At 36.8% G+C, this 10,593-nt stretch overlaps 1 long non-coding RNA gene across 1 annotated transcript; it reads left to right on the top strand.

Annotated features, from left to right (window-relative positions):
* The first annotated feature begins 369 nt into the window (after positions 1 to 369).
* LOC135294940 (uncharacterized) lies at positions 370 to 10,235 on the top strand. The gene is made up of 3 exons (XR_010356921.1): positions 370 to 494; positions 9,782 to 9,860; positions 9,995 to 10,235. It is a non-coding gene; the product is annotated as an uncharacterized LOC135294940 (long non-coding RNA).
* Positions 10,236 to 10,593: the final 358 nt, after the last annotated feature.

Here is a 10,593-nt window from a genome sequence, read left to right as displayed (position 1 = left end):
CAGAGCCTTCTAAATTCTGGATCAAATTTAAGATGCAAAAAAACATAATTTTTGAAATGCTGTGGCTTTAAGAACAGTAAAGGACTGAGGGTGGGAATGAAAACAAGGTTGTGACCTGGATTAACTACACTTTTGATAGATTAAGTTTATTTTAGCAGTTTGGGCCTCTCTGAAATGGAGACTGGAATAGAGAAATGCACTGTTTTTTTTTTTTCCAAAAGGCCCTATTTCCTGCAACTTCATTCTGGTCTGCTTTCTTCCTGTCATCTCCTTGGTCTCAAGAAAGACTACCTGACTTGTTTATGTAAACCTGATGACAGAATTTGGACAAACAGGAAAGTAAGGAAATCACTATGTGCTCAATTCTAGGAGGAAGGCAAATGTATTCCATATTTCAAGCAACATTTGGCTTTAATAATAATACTACAAAGGGAAGAGATGTTGCCGAGACAGAAAGCAGTATTCATGGAGAAAGAATCAGAAAAGTGGAGAAGGTATGTTCAATCCTTTGAGATTTACTTTTGTGAAAGCTAGCTTAAATGAAAACAGAGACTACATATTGCTGTATAATTTTTTGATAGTCACGGCTTAGCCAAATCCCTGAGGTTAAAATGTTTAAAGAAAATAAACAACAAAAGAAATAAAATTAAAACAAAATACTCTCAAGTGCTCTGTAAAACAATCTTGAAGACTATCCAGAAAGGACATCTGTTGTTGGATGATGGAAAAGTACATGATAAACAACCAAAGAGCAGTGCCACTGGCATGGAAGGATACATTTTCAAATTGTCAAGATAAACTTGTGGAACATAGTAATACCTTCCTCTCATGTCTGTAGAATTTAGTGCTTCACAGGATAAAACCAAGGAAAAATAAAATCCATTTCAAGGTGGAGAAAACCAATGCACAGACACAATTTAACTAAGATTGTGTGTTAGAGCCCTAACACAGCTGGAAATTGAACCAGGGTCAGACTGGTGCTTCATTTGATAAGTCATATCTTATTTGATAAGTCATATCTCTCTATGGCATAGTGGGGCAAAGTTCTGTCAATTTTTTTGTAAATGCACTTACTTTTCTTGAGGATTAGAGAGCTCCTGGAGAGAGAATGCAGAATTGTTTTTCTTTCTGCCATCATATGCAAAATTTTTGGGGTTATATTTGTACTCAGCTGGTATTATCAGTTAAGTATTTTCTAGGTATTTACAAAGAGTCCAATACCCGTTTCAGTCATTTCTTCATAGTGGCAGCAAGATTAGCCCAATGTGTTGTGTAAGATGTGTAAACCCGAATTCAGCTGGTGGAAGGAGATCAATGGAAGCAAAAAGCTGGCATGGCTAAGTAGTGTGAGTCCCTGACCCAGCCCATGGTCTCAGAGGATGGTGATGGGGTGGGTGGACACATGGAAGTGGTGTTAGCAGCATTGGAATGGGCTGTATCCCTCAGGCTGATTCAAATCTGCCCAAGCAGCCAAACCCCTACAAGAGGCTCAGATAAAATAAGCCCACATCATCTCTTGTACTCCTTAGGACTTACCTTTTTAAAACTTTCATGCAAACCCTTGAGTATTTTGAGTCTTCAGTCAGGACTAGAGGTGTGGGACACGGATGAAGGATCAATCACCCTCTTCAAATTTGTGATTATTTATGTAGGTCAGGAGAGATGCTAGCATAAATATCTGAAAAGCAGCCACCTGAATAAGGAGTGTACGAAGATCCAATTAAAACTTTTTTTATTAATACTTATATGCTTTGTTTCTTTCAAAGGACAAGGGGGAGATATTTTTTAGTTGGAAATATGGGCTCTCCATATGAATAAGTTGCTGCAGTCCCATGAAACCTCCACTGTGAGCATCCCAGTATCTCAATCAGCCCAAGTAGGTTCATGATCAGGATATGCTCACGTTACTACCATTGAAGCAAATACATTTTAAACAGGTCTACTCTGACTTAGGACTGCCACAGACCTGCATGTGAGATACAAGCCAATATTAGGCACCTTATTTTCACCATACCAAGTTGGTGTTTGCTTTCAAACAGGGAGTAGGAGTGAGTTACATTTCAGTAGCATGTAACTCTTTAATATTCAGACGGGCATAGTTAACTGGCAAGGCCAGAATATTGCATGTCAAGGTTTAATTCTCTGCTGTACAATAAAATTTCTAGACTGCTTGCCAAAAATCACAGAGGAACAGAGCCATAAATCTCCTCTGGTCAACACTTTAGATTTGGAGTGACAATGCCAGGAGTCTGCTAAGTGTTAAAGTTTCTTGTGATATGTGTGGATTCAGCTACCATTGTCTTCAGTTCCTATTTCAGCCAGACTTTTTTGACTGTGTGTGGAGAGAAGATACAAGTAGTCTCTTCCTGACCAAAATTCGGATTCAGCTTAGAGACTACCCAACAGGTAGAGAAGGAAGGATCCAGATTTAAGCACTTTCTTCCCTGGATCCATTTTTATCCCCTGTGAGAGGGCAGCAGTGTTTGCCAGCAGTAACTATTTAATCTCCACTTTGAAGCTGTTCCTTTGCATGCACTCACTAAAGCAGGACTAGATGCTGGTCTCCTGGGAGAATGCCTTCAGCAGTGGTCAGGCAGACATCTTTTTTCTTTTGCTTCTTTCTTGATGTTTCTGTACTTTAGACAGAGCTGAACAGGAAAGATTAGGAGAAACTGTGAAAGTTGTTGAGGTATGTGCACTGAACATCAGGATCAAGGTGCTTCTGTGTGCACATTACAAAGGAAATTTGAACACATCAGCCTTGTTGATGGAGGCTTAACTCTGCAGGGACTTTATGTGCCTATGGATAAGGAAATGTTTAAACCAGAATATAAGCGTTTGTGTACATAAATATGCAGACCTCAAATTGAGATTCTTTTGTTGTTGGTTTTTTCCCCTCCACAGGTGAAATTGTTGGATACATATATGTCTAAAAGTTGGATTATTTTAGTTTTACAAGTCACAATTATATTGTAACTATCTTCTGCCTGTGATCCTACTTGTCTCTTCTTTTAGTACTACTTTTAATGCTTTGCACACTGGGTAGTACATCTTTCTGATTCAAAGGAGGGAGGTTATGAGCCTGGGAATTTATGCAGCTGGTGTCTGCAGAGACCTATGTTTCCAAAATTCCTTGGAAAGTATTTACCTTCTGCCAGTAATGATGTGCTAATATTCAATGGTAATGTATTCTCACATATTAACTGATTCAATGCTGCAAAAAAGTGCTACAGGAAAAAAAAAAAAAGAAAACTGCCAAAGGATTGGAGGCAGGCAATGATCAGGTTGTATTGCTATAAGTAATGAAAGCTGTGTGACCTGGTTTACTGACAACCTGGTGGTCCAGAATTATTAAAATATGGGTAGGAATTAGTGGATTTTAGTAATTATCTGTATTTAAAATTAGAAGAATAATACCTCCATATTCAGTAAAGTTACTCATTCAGGGTAAAATGTTAGAGTAAATTGAGATAGCAAGGAAAATGGTCACAGTCAAATTCTGCTGCTTCATTTGAGACTTGAGATCAATAAAACAGGTGAATGTGAATTAGTTAAGAGGAAATCTAAATACAAACACATATCTTGGAATTAATTTTTTGTTTTTAGGATGTCTGTGTATGCCTTGTTTCCTGTTATTCAGCTGGGGTTTTGTTTTATGAAAGAAGACCAATTCCTTCTTCAAAGGGATTGGGAAAGGACAAGGACCCTGTCATCTTGTGAATAATCAAGGGTATGACCCAGAAAACTGCATGTGTAGATTTACAGTTTCAATTAGAGATAGTAAATTTCTGGTATAAAAAGGATTTGTAAATTATTTGATAGAGGAAATTATTGCTTAGCACTTGGAGACAAAAAAGTATTTAGCAGAAAGAGCAGGCAATAAAGTAGATGTGATGGTCTTCAGGCTATGACCCTGGTTTCTGAAGGTCTGAGATGAATGTGTGATCTATCAAATACATTTAAACCTGAAAAAGGGAAAAGTTGGAGTGTCTTCAATTTTATTGTGGTCTTTAGGTACTACGATAGGCTCCCTGTTTTGTTAGCATGAAGATCACTTTATTTTGTTAGGATATGGCTGTTACTGAGACATAAGTGCTGATGGATAATAGCAAAGCTAAAAGGAGCTATATTTGGAACAGCTTGGTTTCTAGAGCTCTTGCACTTCCCCCCTATTGTCCTGTGTGTCTCTGGAGCCTTCAATAACTAAAGGGAAAAGCTGAAGAGCTGCTTATGAGCTGCTTCAAAAAGAGCAGCAGTAGAAATCAACAAGCTTCCACCAGGTAAATGAACTGTTTATAGGTTTAAAAAAAAATCAGATTTTTTTCCTTTGATATTTCCAAATACTGTCAGACACCCTGCCCCTTCCAAAAAAAAGTAAAAAAGAACCAGCATTAGGTTATTATACTCTGACACCACTTGCATTCTCTCTGTAAGTAGCTTACAATAAGTTTTATGCATAAACATGGAAATTGCCATGATTTATTCTGAACTGACACTACTCTCTGCTTATACAGAGTTGCTGCAGCTATTCCAGAATAAGAATTTTGAGAAGAGTGAAAAAGGATGATTTAGAACTGTTTCTGATTTCTCTGGACAACAGAAGTGGAAGAATAAAAAGGAAACTAAAAAGGCAACCAGTATGGAATTCTTGGATTTATGTTTTACTGGCAGTGTAGACTTTTCACTCTATGTACAAGTACAAAAGATATGACAGTGTCAAATGGAAAGAAATTCCAGTAGACATATCAGTGCAGCTGTGTTTTCAATAAAGTAACAGTTTAAATTGTTTTATCCTATGTTACATTGCACGGGAAATAGGCTTCTAGACAAGGGAAATCCTTACCTAGAACTACAGCTATTAAGAAACAGGTTTTGGAGAAATAATTGCTTGTAAGGAGAGATGCCTGAGGTTAGGATTTGCAGTAAATACCTAGGAAAAAGCAGAAATAGATTTGAACAAAATATTGGACTTTGATTAGACTGTGATGTCATAGACCTGCTGAAGTTGAGGGGTCCTTGACAGCATCTATCCCTTGAGGATAAACAAAACTGAATTTCAATTCTAGACATTAGAAAAATGAGTAAAATTGAGACAAATGAGGAGCTTGCATTTGTCTGAGACAGCATCAGTTAGGAATCTTAAAAGGAGGTAATAATAATTTAAGACCTCTTTTGAAAGTATAAAATAAATCAATCTTAAAGTAGAAAAATAAGTTTGTGGAGCTGAAAAAGAATAGGAAAAAGGGGGGGGAAACAGTAAGAGAAGCATCTCAAAAGGAGAATAAAAATGGAAAAAAGGGTCAATAGAAGCACGGTGCAGAGTTTTGGACTTGTCTGCAGCAGTGTTAACATGACAGATACAACCATGGTCACGCCACACATGAGAATGCCTTCTTCCAGAGGAGGAAGGCTTTAATGTCAACTGTAAACTTGCCTGGCAAGTATGGAAATTTCTATAGAAACAAATAATATTTTAAAAGAGAGTTGGGTTTCTTGGTTAATTTTTTTGTTGTTGTTGTTGGGGTTTTTATTATTGTTGGTTTTAATTTTTAAATTTTTATTATTTTTATGTGTCTAGAACTGAAACACAGCATATCATTAAAAAGGTGTAATTAAACCTGTTTCTGGATAATAAAAGTGAGAGTGGGGGTAAATTTTTCAACTGAACCAGCTGAAACTGGTCAACTGCTTGAACTGGTGAACAGTTGAACTGCTTGAACCAGTTTCTTTTCAAGTAAAAATGTTTATCAAAAGAACTGACCCTTTTTGTCTAGCATTGACTCATTACCATTGCTTTAAATACCTTTCTTTCTGCAATGATTTTCTTTAAATCCTGAGTTCTGTTTCAATCCTCAGTGAACATCAAGATAACATGATATGCTTGCTCTCTGCTTGTACTCATCATTCTTTTATGTATCTTAGCTCCAGTGCATGAGAGAGAGATCTTATTTACATAAGGTACATAGACATTTGATTTCATAGTCAATGCTGTATGTCAATATTAAGACAAGACACTCAAATTCAGTTCTCAGCTATTCAGGTTGTAATTCTAATACCCTAGTTTTAAGTTCTGTGAATGTTATTAATTTTCTTGACATTTTTTTATGAACAAATTGTTGATATTTATATAATTTATAACTTGAGAAATGCAAATTAGTCAATCAGGAATGGTGGTCAGTTTTACTTTCAATTATTCAATCATAGTATTTTATTTGGTAGAGGTTTAATTCTAACATGCATGTTAGCTATAACTTGAGAAGCACATCCACATGACAGAGCTACAGTCTAGTCCCAGTATTGTTTGTTCAACCACCATTAGTAACATCACAAGAATATTATGCTTAAGAGTTTTACTTGTAATAATTGAAATATATGATGTATAGCTGTATCTATGGAGCTCTAATTATAGAACAAGCAGAAATGAAAAAAAATGTATTTTTATTGTCAGTCAGATATAGATTCTCCTGAGGAAATTAATCAAAATACTATTTCAAATTCCCTAATCACCCACAAGACATTTTTCACACTTTCTCAATCCTCGGGTTTCTGTCTTTATTTGCTCTGGGGAGTGGTGAAGGAGAGAAGTCAGAGAAAGATTAGAAGGGACACTGTCTTCTTAACTGAAGACAGTTCAGTGGGATTACCTGAGTAGATATTCTGTAATATTCTGTGCATATAACCTGCAGAGGTGAAAACTGCAAAAGGAGTAGGAAGTTCTTGGCAATATCATCAACGTCACATAAAGCATTTCTAGAGAGGGACTTCTTTGATATTTGACCTTGATGCAAAAATTCATGAAGGAATTTCATCTGCCCTTTGTTGCTTATATCTTTATGTAACCTTGTAAATCTGTAGCTCCCAATGTGCTGCATTTGCTTTTTTGTCATGACATGAGATGCAAGTGATTTCAAATTAACTGGTCAATAGTAGTGCATTAACGCATGAAAAATAACCACAGACTTCCTGGATTCTAAAGACTGCAGATCAAGACTCCATGCTATGGGATAAACAGACCTGCAACTCTTCTTTAAGCTGTGCTAACTAAAAAACTGCCAATTCAAAATATTCTTGCCTTAGAGAGAGGTTCCTGTGGCAAAAGCAAAATGAAATCCCCAAACACCAACAACCAAAAAACCCCAGAAAACTCAAATAAGATAATCAGAGCTAACTAAACATTAAAAAAAATATTCACATCAGGTTTACAGTCTGAATGAGAGCTCAAAGTCATCATACTGTAGTCTTTCAAGCAAACCTTAAATTTTTGGGCTTGCTTTGGTCTGGGAATTTTTAGATTTGTTTAGAAAGTGGAGATCTGTGTATCTGCCTGAAAGAAGTACTACCAGATCAACAGATCTGTTATACAGAATTACCATGTCTGTAGGTTTTAATGCAGCAGACATGACACAGACAGAAATGCACAGTCTAGACCTTTTTGAGCTGCAGTAACAAATACTGAGGGTAGGATGGAAGCAGGTGGTTGCCACAGCAGAGTTTCTTGCCTGTGAATGTTCTGTATGTGTCACCTCTTCTTTGCACAGCAGCTTCAGAGTTGCTGATTTAGGGCTGCAGGCCATGTGGTTTTCCAAATGGAAACAGGGTGAAGGGGCCAGCCTGGTGTGTTGAGGAGCTCATTGAATCCCACTGTACTTGCTGTGGCCAATCCCATGTCCTGGGCCACATTTCCCGCATAGATCTGGCCTTCACAAGGTGTCTTCAGGAGTTCCCACAGCCTTGTCTCACCATCCCAACCCCTGCAATGAAACTGCAGCAGTCCAATCCTGAAAGGAATGTAGAAAACAGCATCTAAACAGCAGCTTTTAGGCAACTAAATGACTACTCATTTAAATACCCTCTGCTGTCCTGGACACTGATTCTTTTTACAGAGCAGCTCCCCTCAAGACAATAGCATGCATTACATGATTGTAAAATCGGTGTAAATGGGATCAAAACCAGACCCATTAGCTCTAATTAGGGAATGTGGTGTGATCTTATTTCACTGCACTGTATACAGTCTCTGTGGCTGTTATTTCAAGTGACAGACGTTTGTTTTCCAGCACTTAACTTGTGCATAGAATTAATGGTAATGCATCCAAGAACTGATATTGCTAATATGCAGCATTAGCATAGCTCTTTCTGTCCCTAGCTTCTGCTGAGAAAAGGATTCCAAAAAGAGAGAAAAATAGCTCAGACCCTCTGGAACAATGACATTTCTGTCTTCTATAGTGAAACATTTCAGCCTGATGAGTGTTGAAAATATAGACTATTATTCATTTTTCATGGTAGTGGAAGCCATTTTCAAAGCATTGCACATTTCTATCAGGGCATATCATTTGCTCCTCCTAGAAGCAGGGAAAATTCTGCAGACAGATTTTTGCCTGTCTTTAAACCCCTGACCAGCCGACTAACTCCCAAGTTTTAATAGCTGGTAGGCGTCTGTAGGCAAAAGTAAAAGAAACGACTTCATCAAGGAACTACATCATGCTTCCAACATGTGGCAACATGAGTGCCTCTTCACCATCTGTTATTTGTGTGAGGATTTTATTATGTAAATGACAGTACACACGGCGCCCTAAACAAAGGAAGATCATTCCCCTTACAGCATGTTGCGACTGCCAGGCTTCTGTGTCAGCCCTGAAACAAATAATGAAAGCAACAGAGCCATGGCAGGCAGAATATCTTGGGTTCTTCTACTTCTCCTCTTGAAAGGGAGCAAATATCTTGATGAATAATTTGGTTTTTGCATGTATTGTGACTCATAAAGATGGGTAGTAAATGAAACAGTGAAGAGTAGAACTAAATTGAGGTGAGCCTTACAGGCTTAAAAGACATTCAAGAGACAATTCTGCAAAACTGTGGAGACTTCTAAACTCTCTGGTGTCACTGAGAGCCAAAAATAGGATATTTGGCTCCTAAATAATCTGCAACAGACAAAAGGTGTTGTGGGATAGGATTGGAAGTAGAATTCTGCCCTACATCCTGATTTAAAATTTTCCATTAAATTACCAATTTAAATTGAAATGTAATTATCTTAACTGGCATATTTTTGGCAGCTGTAATGAGAAAAAAAAAAGAAGAAAAGAAAAAAATCCCTATGCTACACTGGATCAAGTAAAAGCCCATAGGAGTTCTAGCACTGGCCCTTAATCAAAGTCTGCAAAGACAAAAAGCTTTGAGCTAATCTATGCCAAGCCATGTTGGACAGTATGGCACTGCCAAGAGCATCCTTCTGGTGGCATTTAAAGCACCTGGTGCCCTAGGAAAAGAAATCATATCCAAAGCTGTAAATTCTCCTTTTCCCTTATACCCATCTACCGACCAACAGGGGTTGCTGTGATAGCAGTACAATACTGCATGGGAAAGAATACACACCACTAATTTTATCACATTAATTTTTTTAATGTGTGGCACACAAGTAGTTATCTGCACACACACTCTTCCTTATTGGGCGTTTCATGTGGTTTAATATAATTAAAACATTGCTGTATTTATTGGTTTAACTCAAATCTTAATTTGATAATTGGAAAACATATGCATTAAGGATTAATTTTTATTCCAGATTAATTTAGAAGTAAATGAAAGCAGCGTCAGAGTTGGCCAGATTGATGATTTTAGGGTGCTTGGTTACTTCTATTGCATTAGTTTTTGTGATTTCTTACACTTATATTTGTCAGCTTTTCCTGACTTAATTATGATTAAATGTTGAACTTTACAGATGGCCAACTGCTGGCAGTGCTGTATTGATCAGTTGCTTTTATTAATGTGTTAAATTTTGTGGTTGCAGCAGGATCATATTTTGAGATAGAACAGCTAATAGCTGAAGAACTCTGCCATGAAAGTCCCAAGCAGCCCAGCCTTAGCAGGTATTCATTTTTTTTTCAAGTTATCTTTTTGTAATTGCTATTATTATTTATTTATTCATTAACATCTAAGTTCATTAAAGATATGTCTGGAATATTTTCATGCTAAAGGACAAACCTGTGTTACTTTTTAACAGGTAGCAAAGAACAGAATGTGTACAGAAATAATACATCTACAACTGATGCCTGGAAGCACAAGTACAAGTGGCTTTTTTTTTTTTCCTGAGGTCCTCAAAATCAAAATCTGTACTTTCTGTGGGAACCAGTTGTCATGGGGGGGTTTTCAGAATTATAAATCAATGGCAACTGTAATCTAATTCCTCAAGTCAAACTATTTGGTTCAAGTTTGCAAATGTGAAATAAGCTTGCTTTCATCATTTCAAATGTCAGAAACAGTTCAAAATAAATTAGGATATTGATTAATATTTTTGTGTCCTAATCTTTTCCTCTCATAATGCATGTCTACAATTCAGACATCATTGAAGATAAATTTTTGCATACATGGTATTCAAAACAGCCTAAAAGATCTTTGTGATGTGGAATGGTTCTGAAAATTAGGAAGAAATGTGAAAGATATATAGGTTTTTTCATCATATTTTTTATTGCAGTACTTATTTCCTACACATTTCTGAGCCTGTTCTCGTCTTATTCAATGAACAGTGATATTTTCATAAGTATCATGGATAAAGTTATTAATTTTACATCCAATTTACTGCATTTGAAGTTATGTTTTCCA

The sequence above is a fragment of the Passer domesticus genome, chromosome 2 (genome assembly GCF_036417665.1).
Source record: "Passer domesticus isolate bPasDom1 chromosome 2, bPasDom1.hap1, whole genome shotgun sequence".
NCBI lineage: Eukaryota > Metazoa > Chordata > Aves > Passeriformes > Passeridae > Passer > Passer domesticus.
This window is presented reverse-complemented; position numbering and strand designations above follow the sequence as displayed.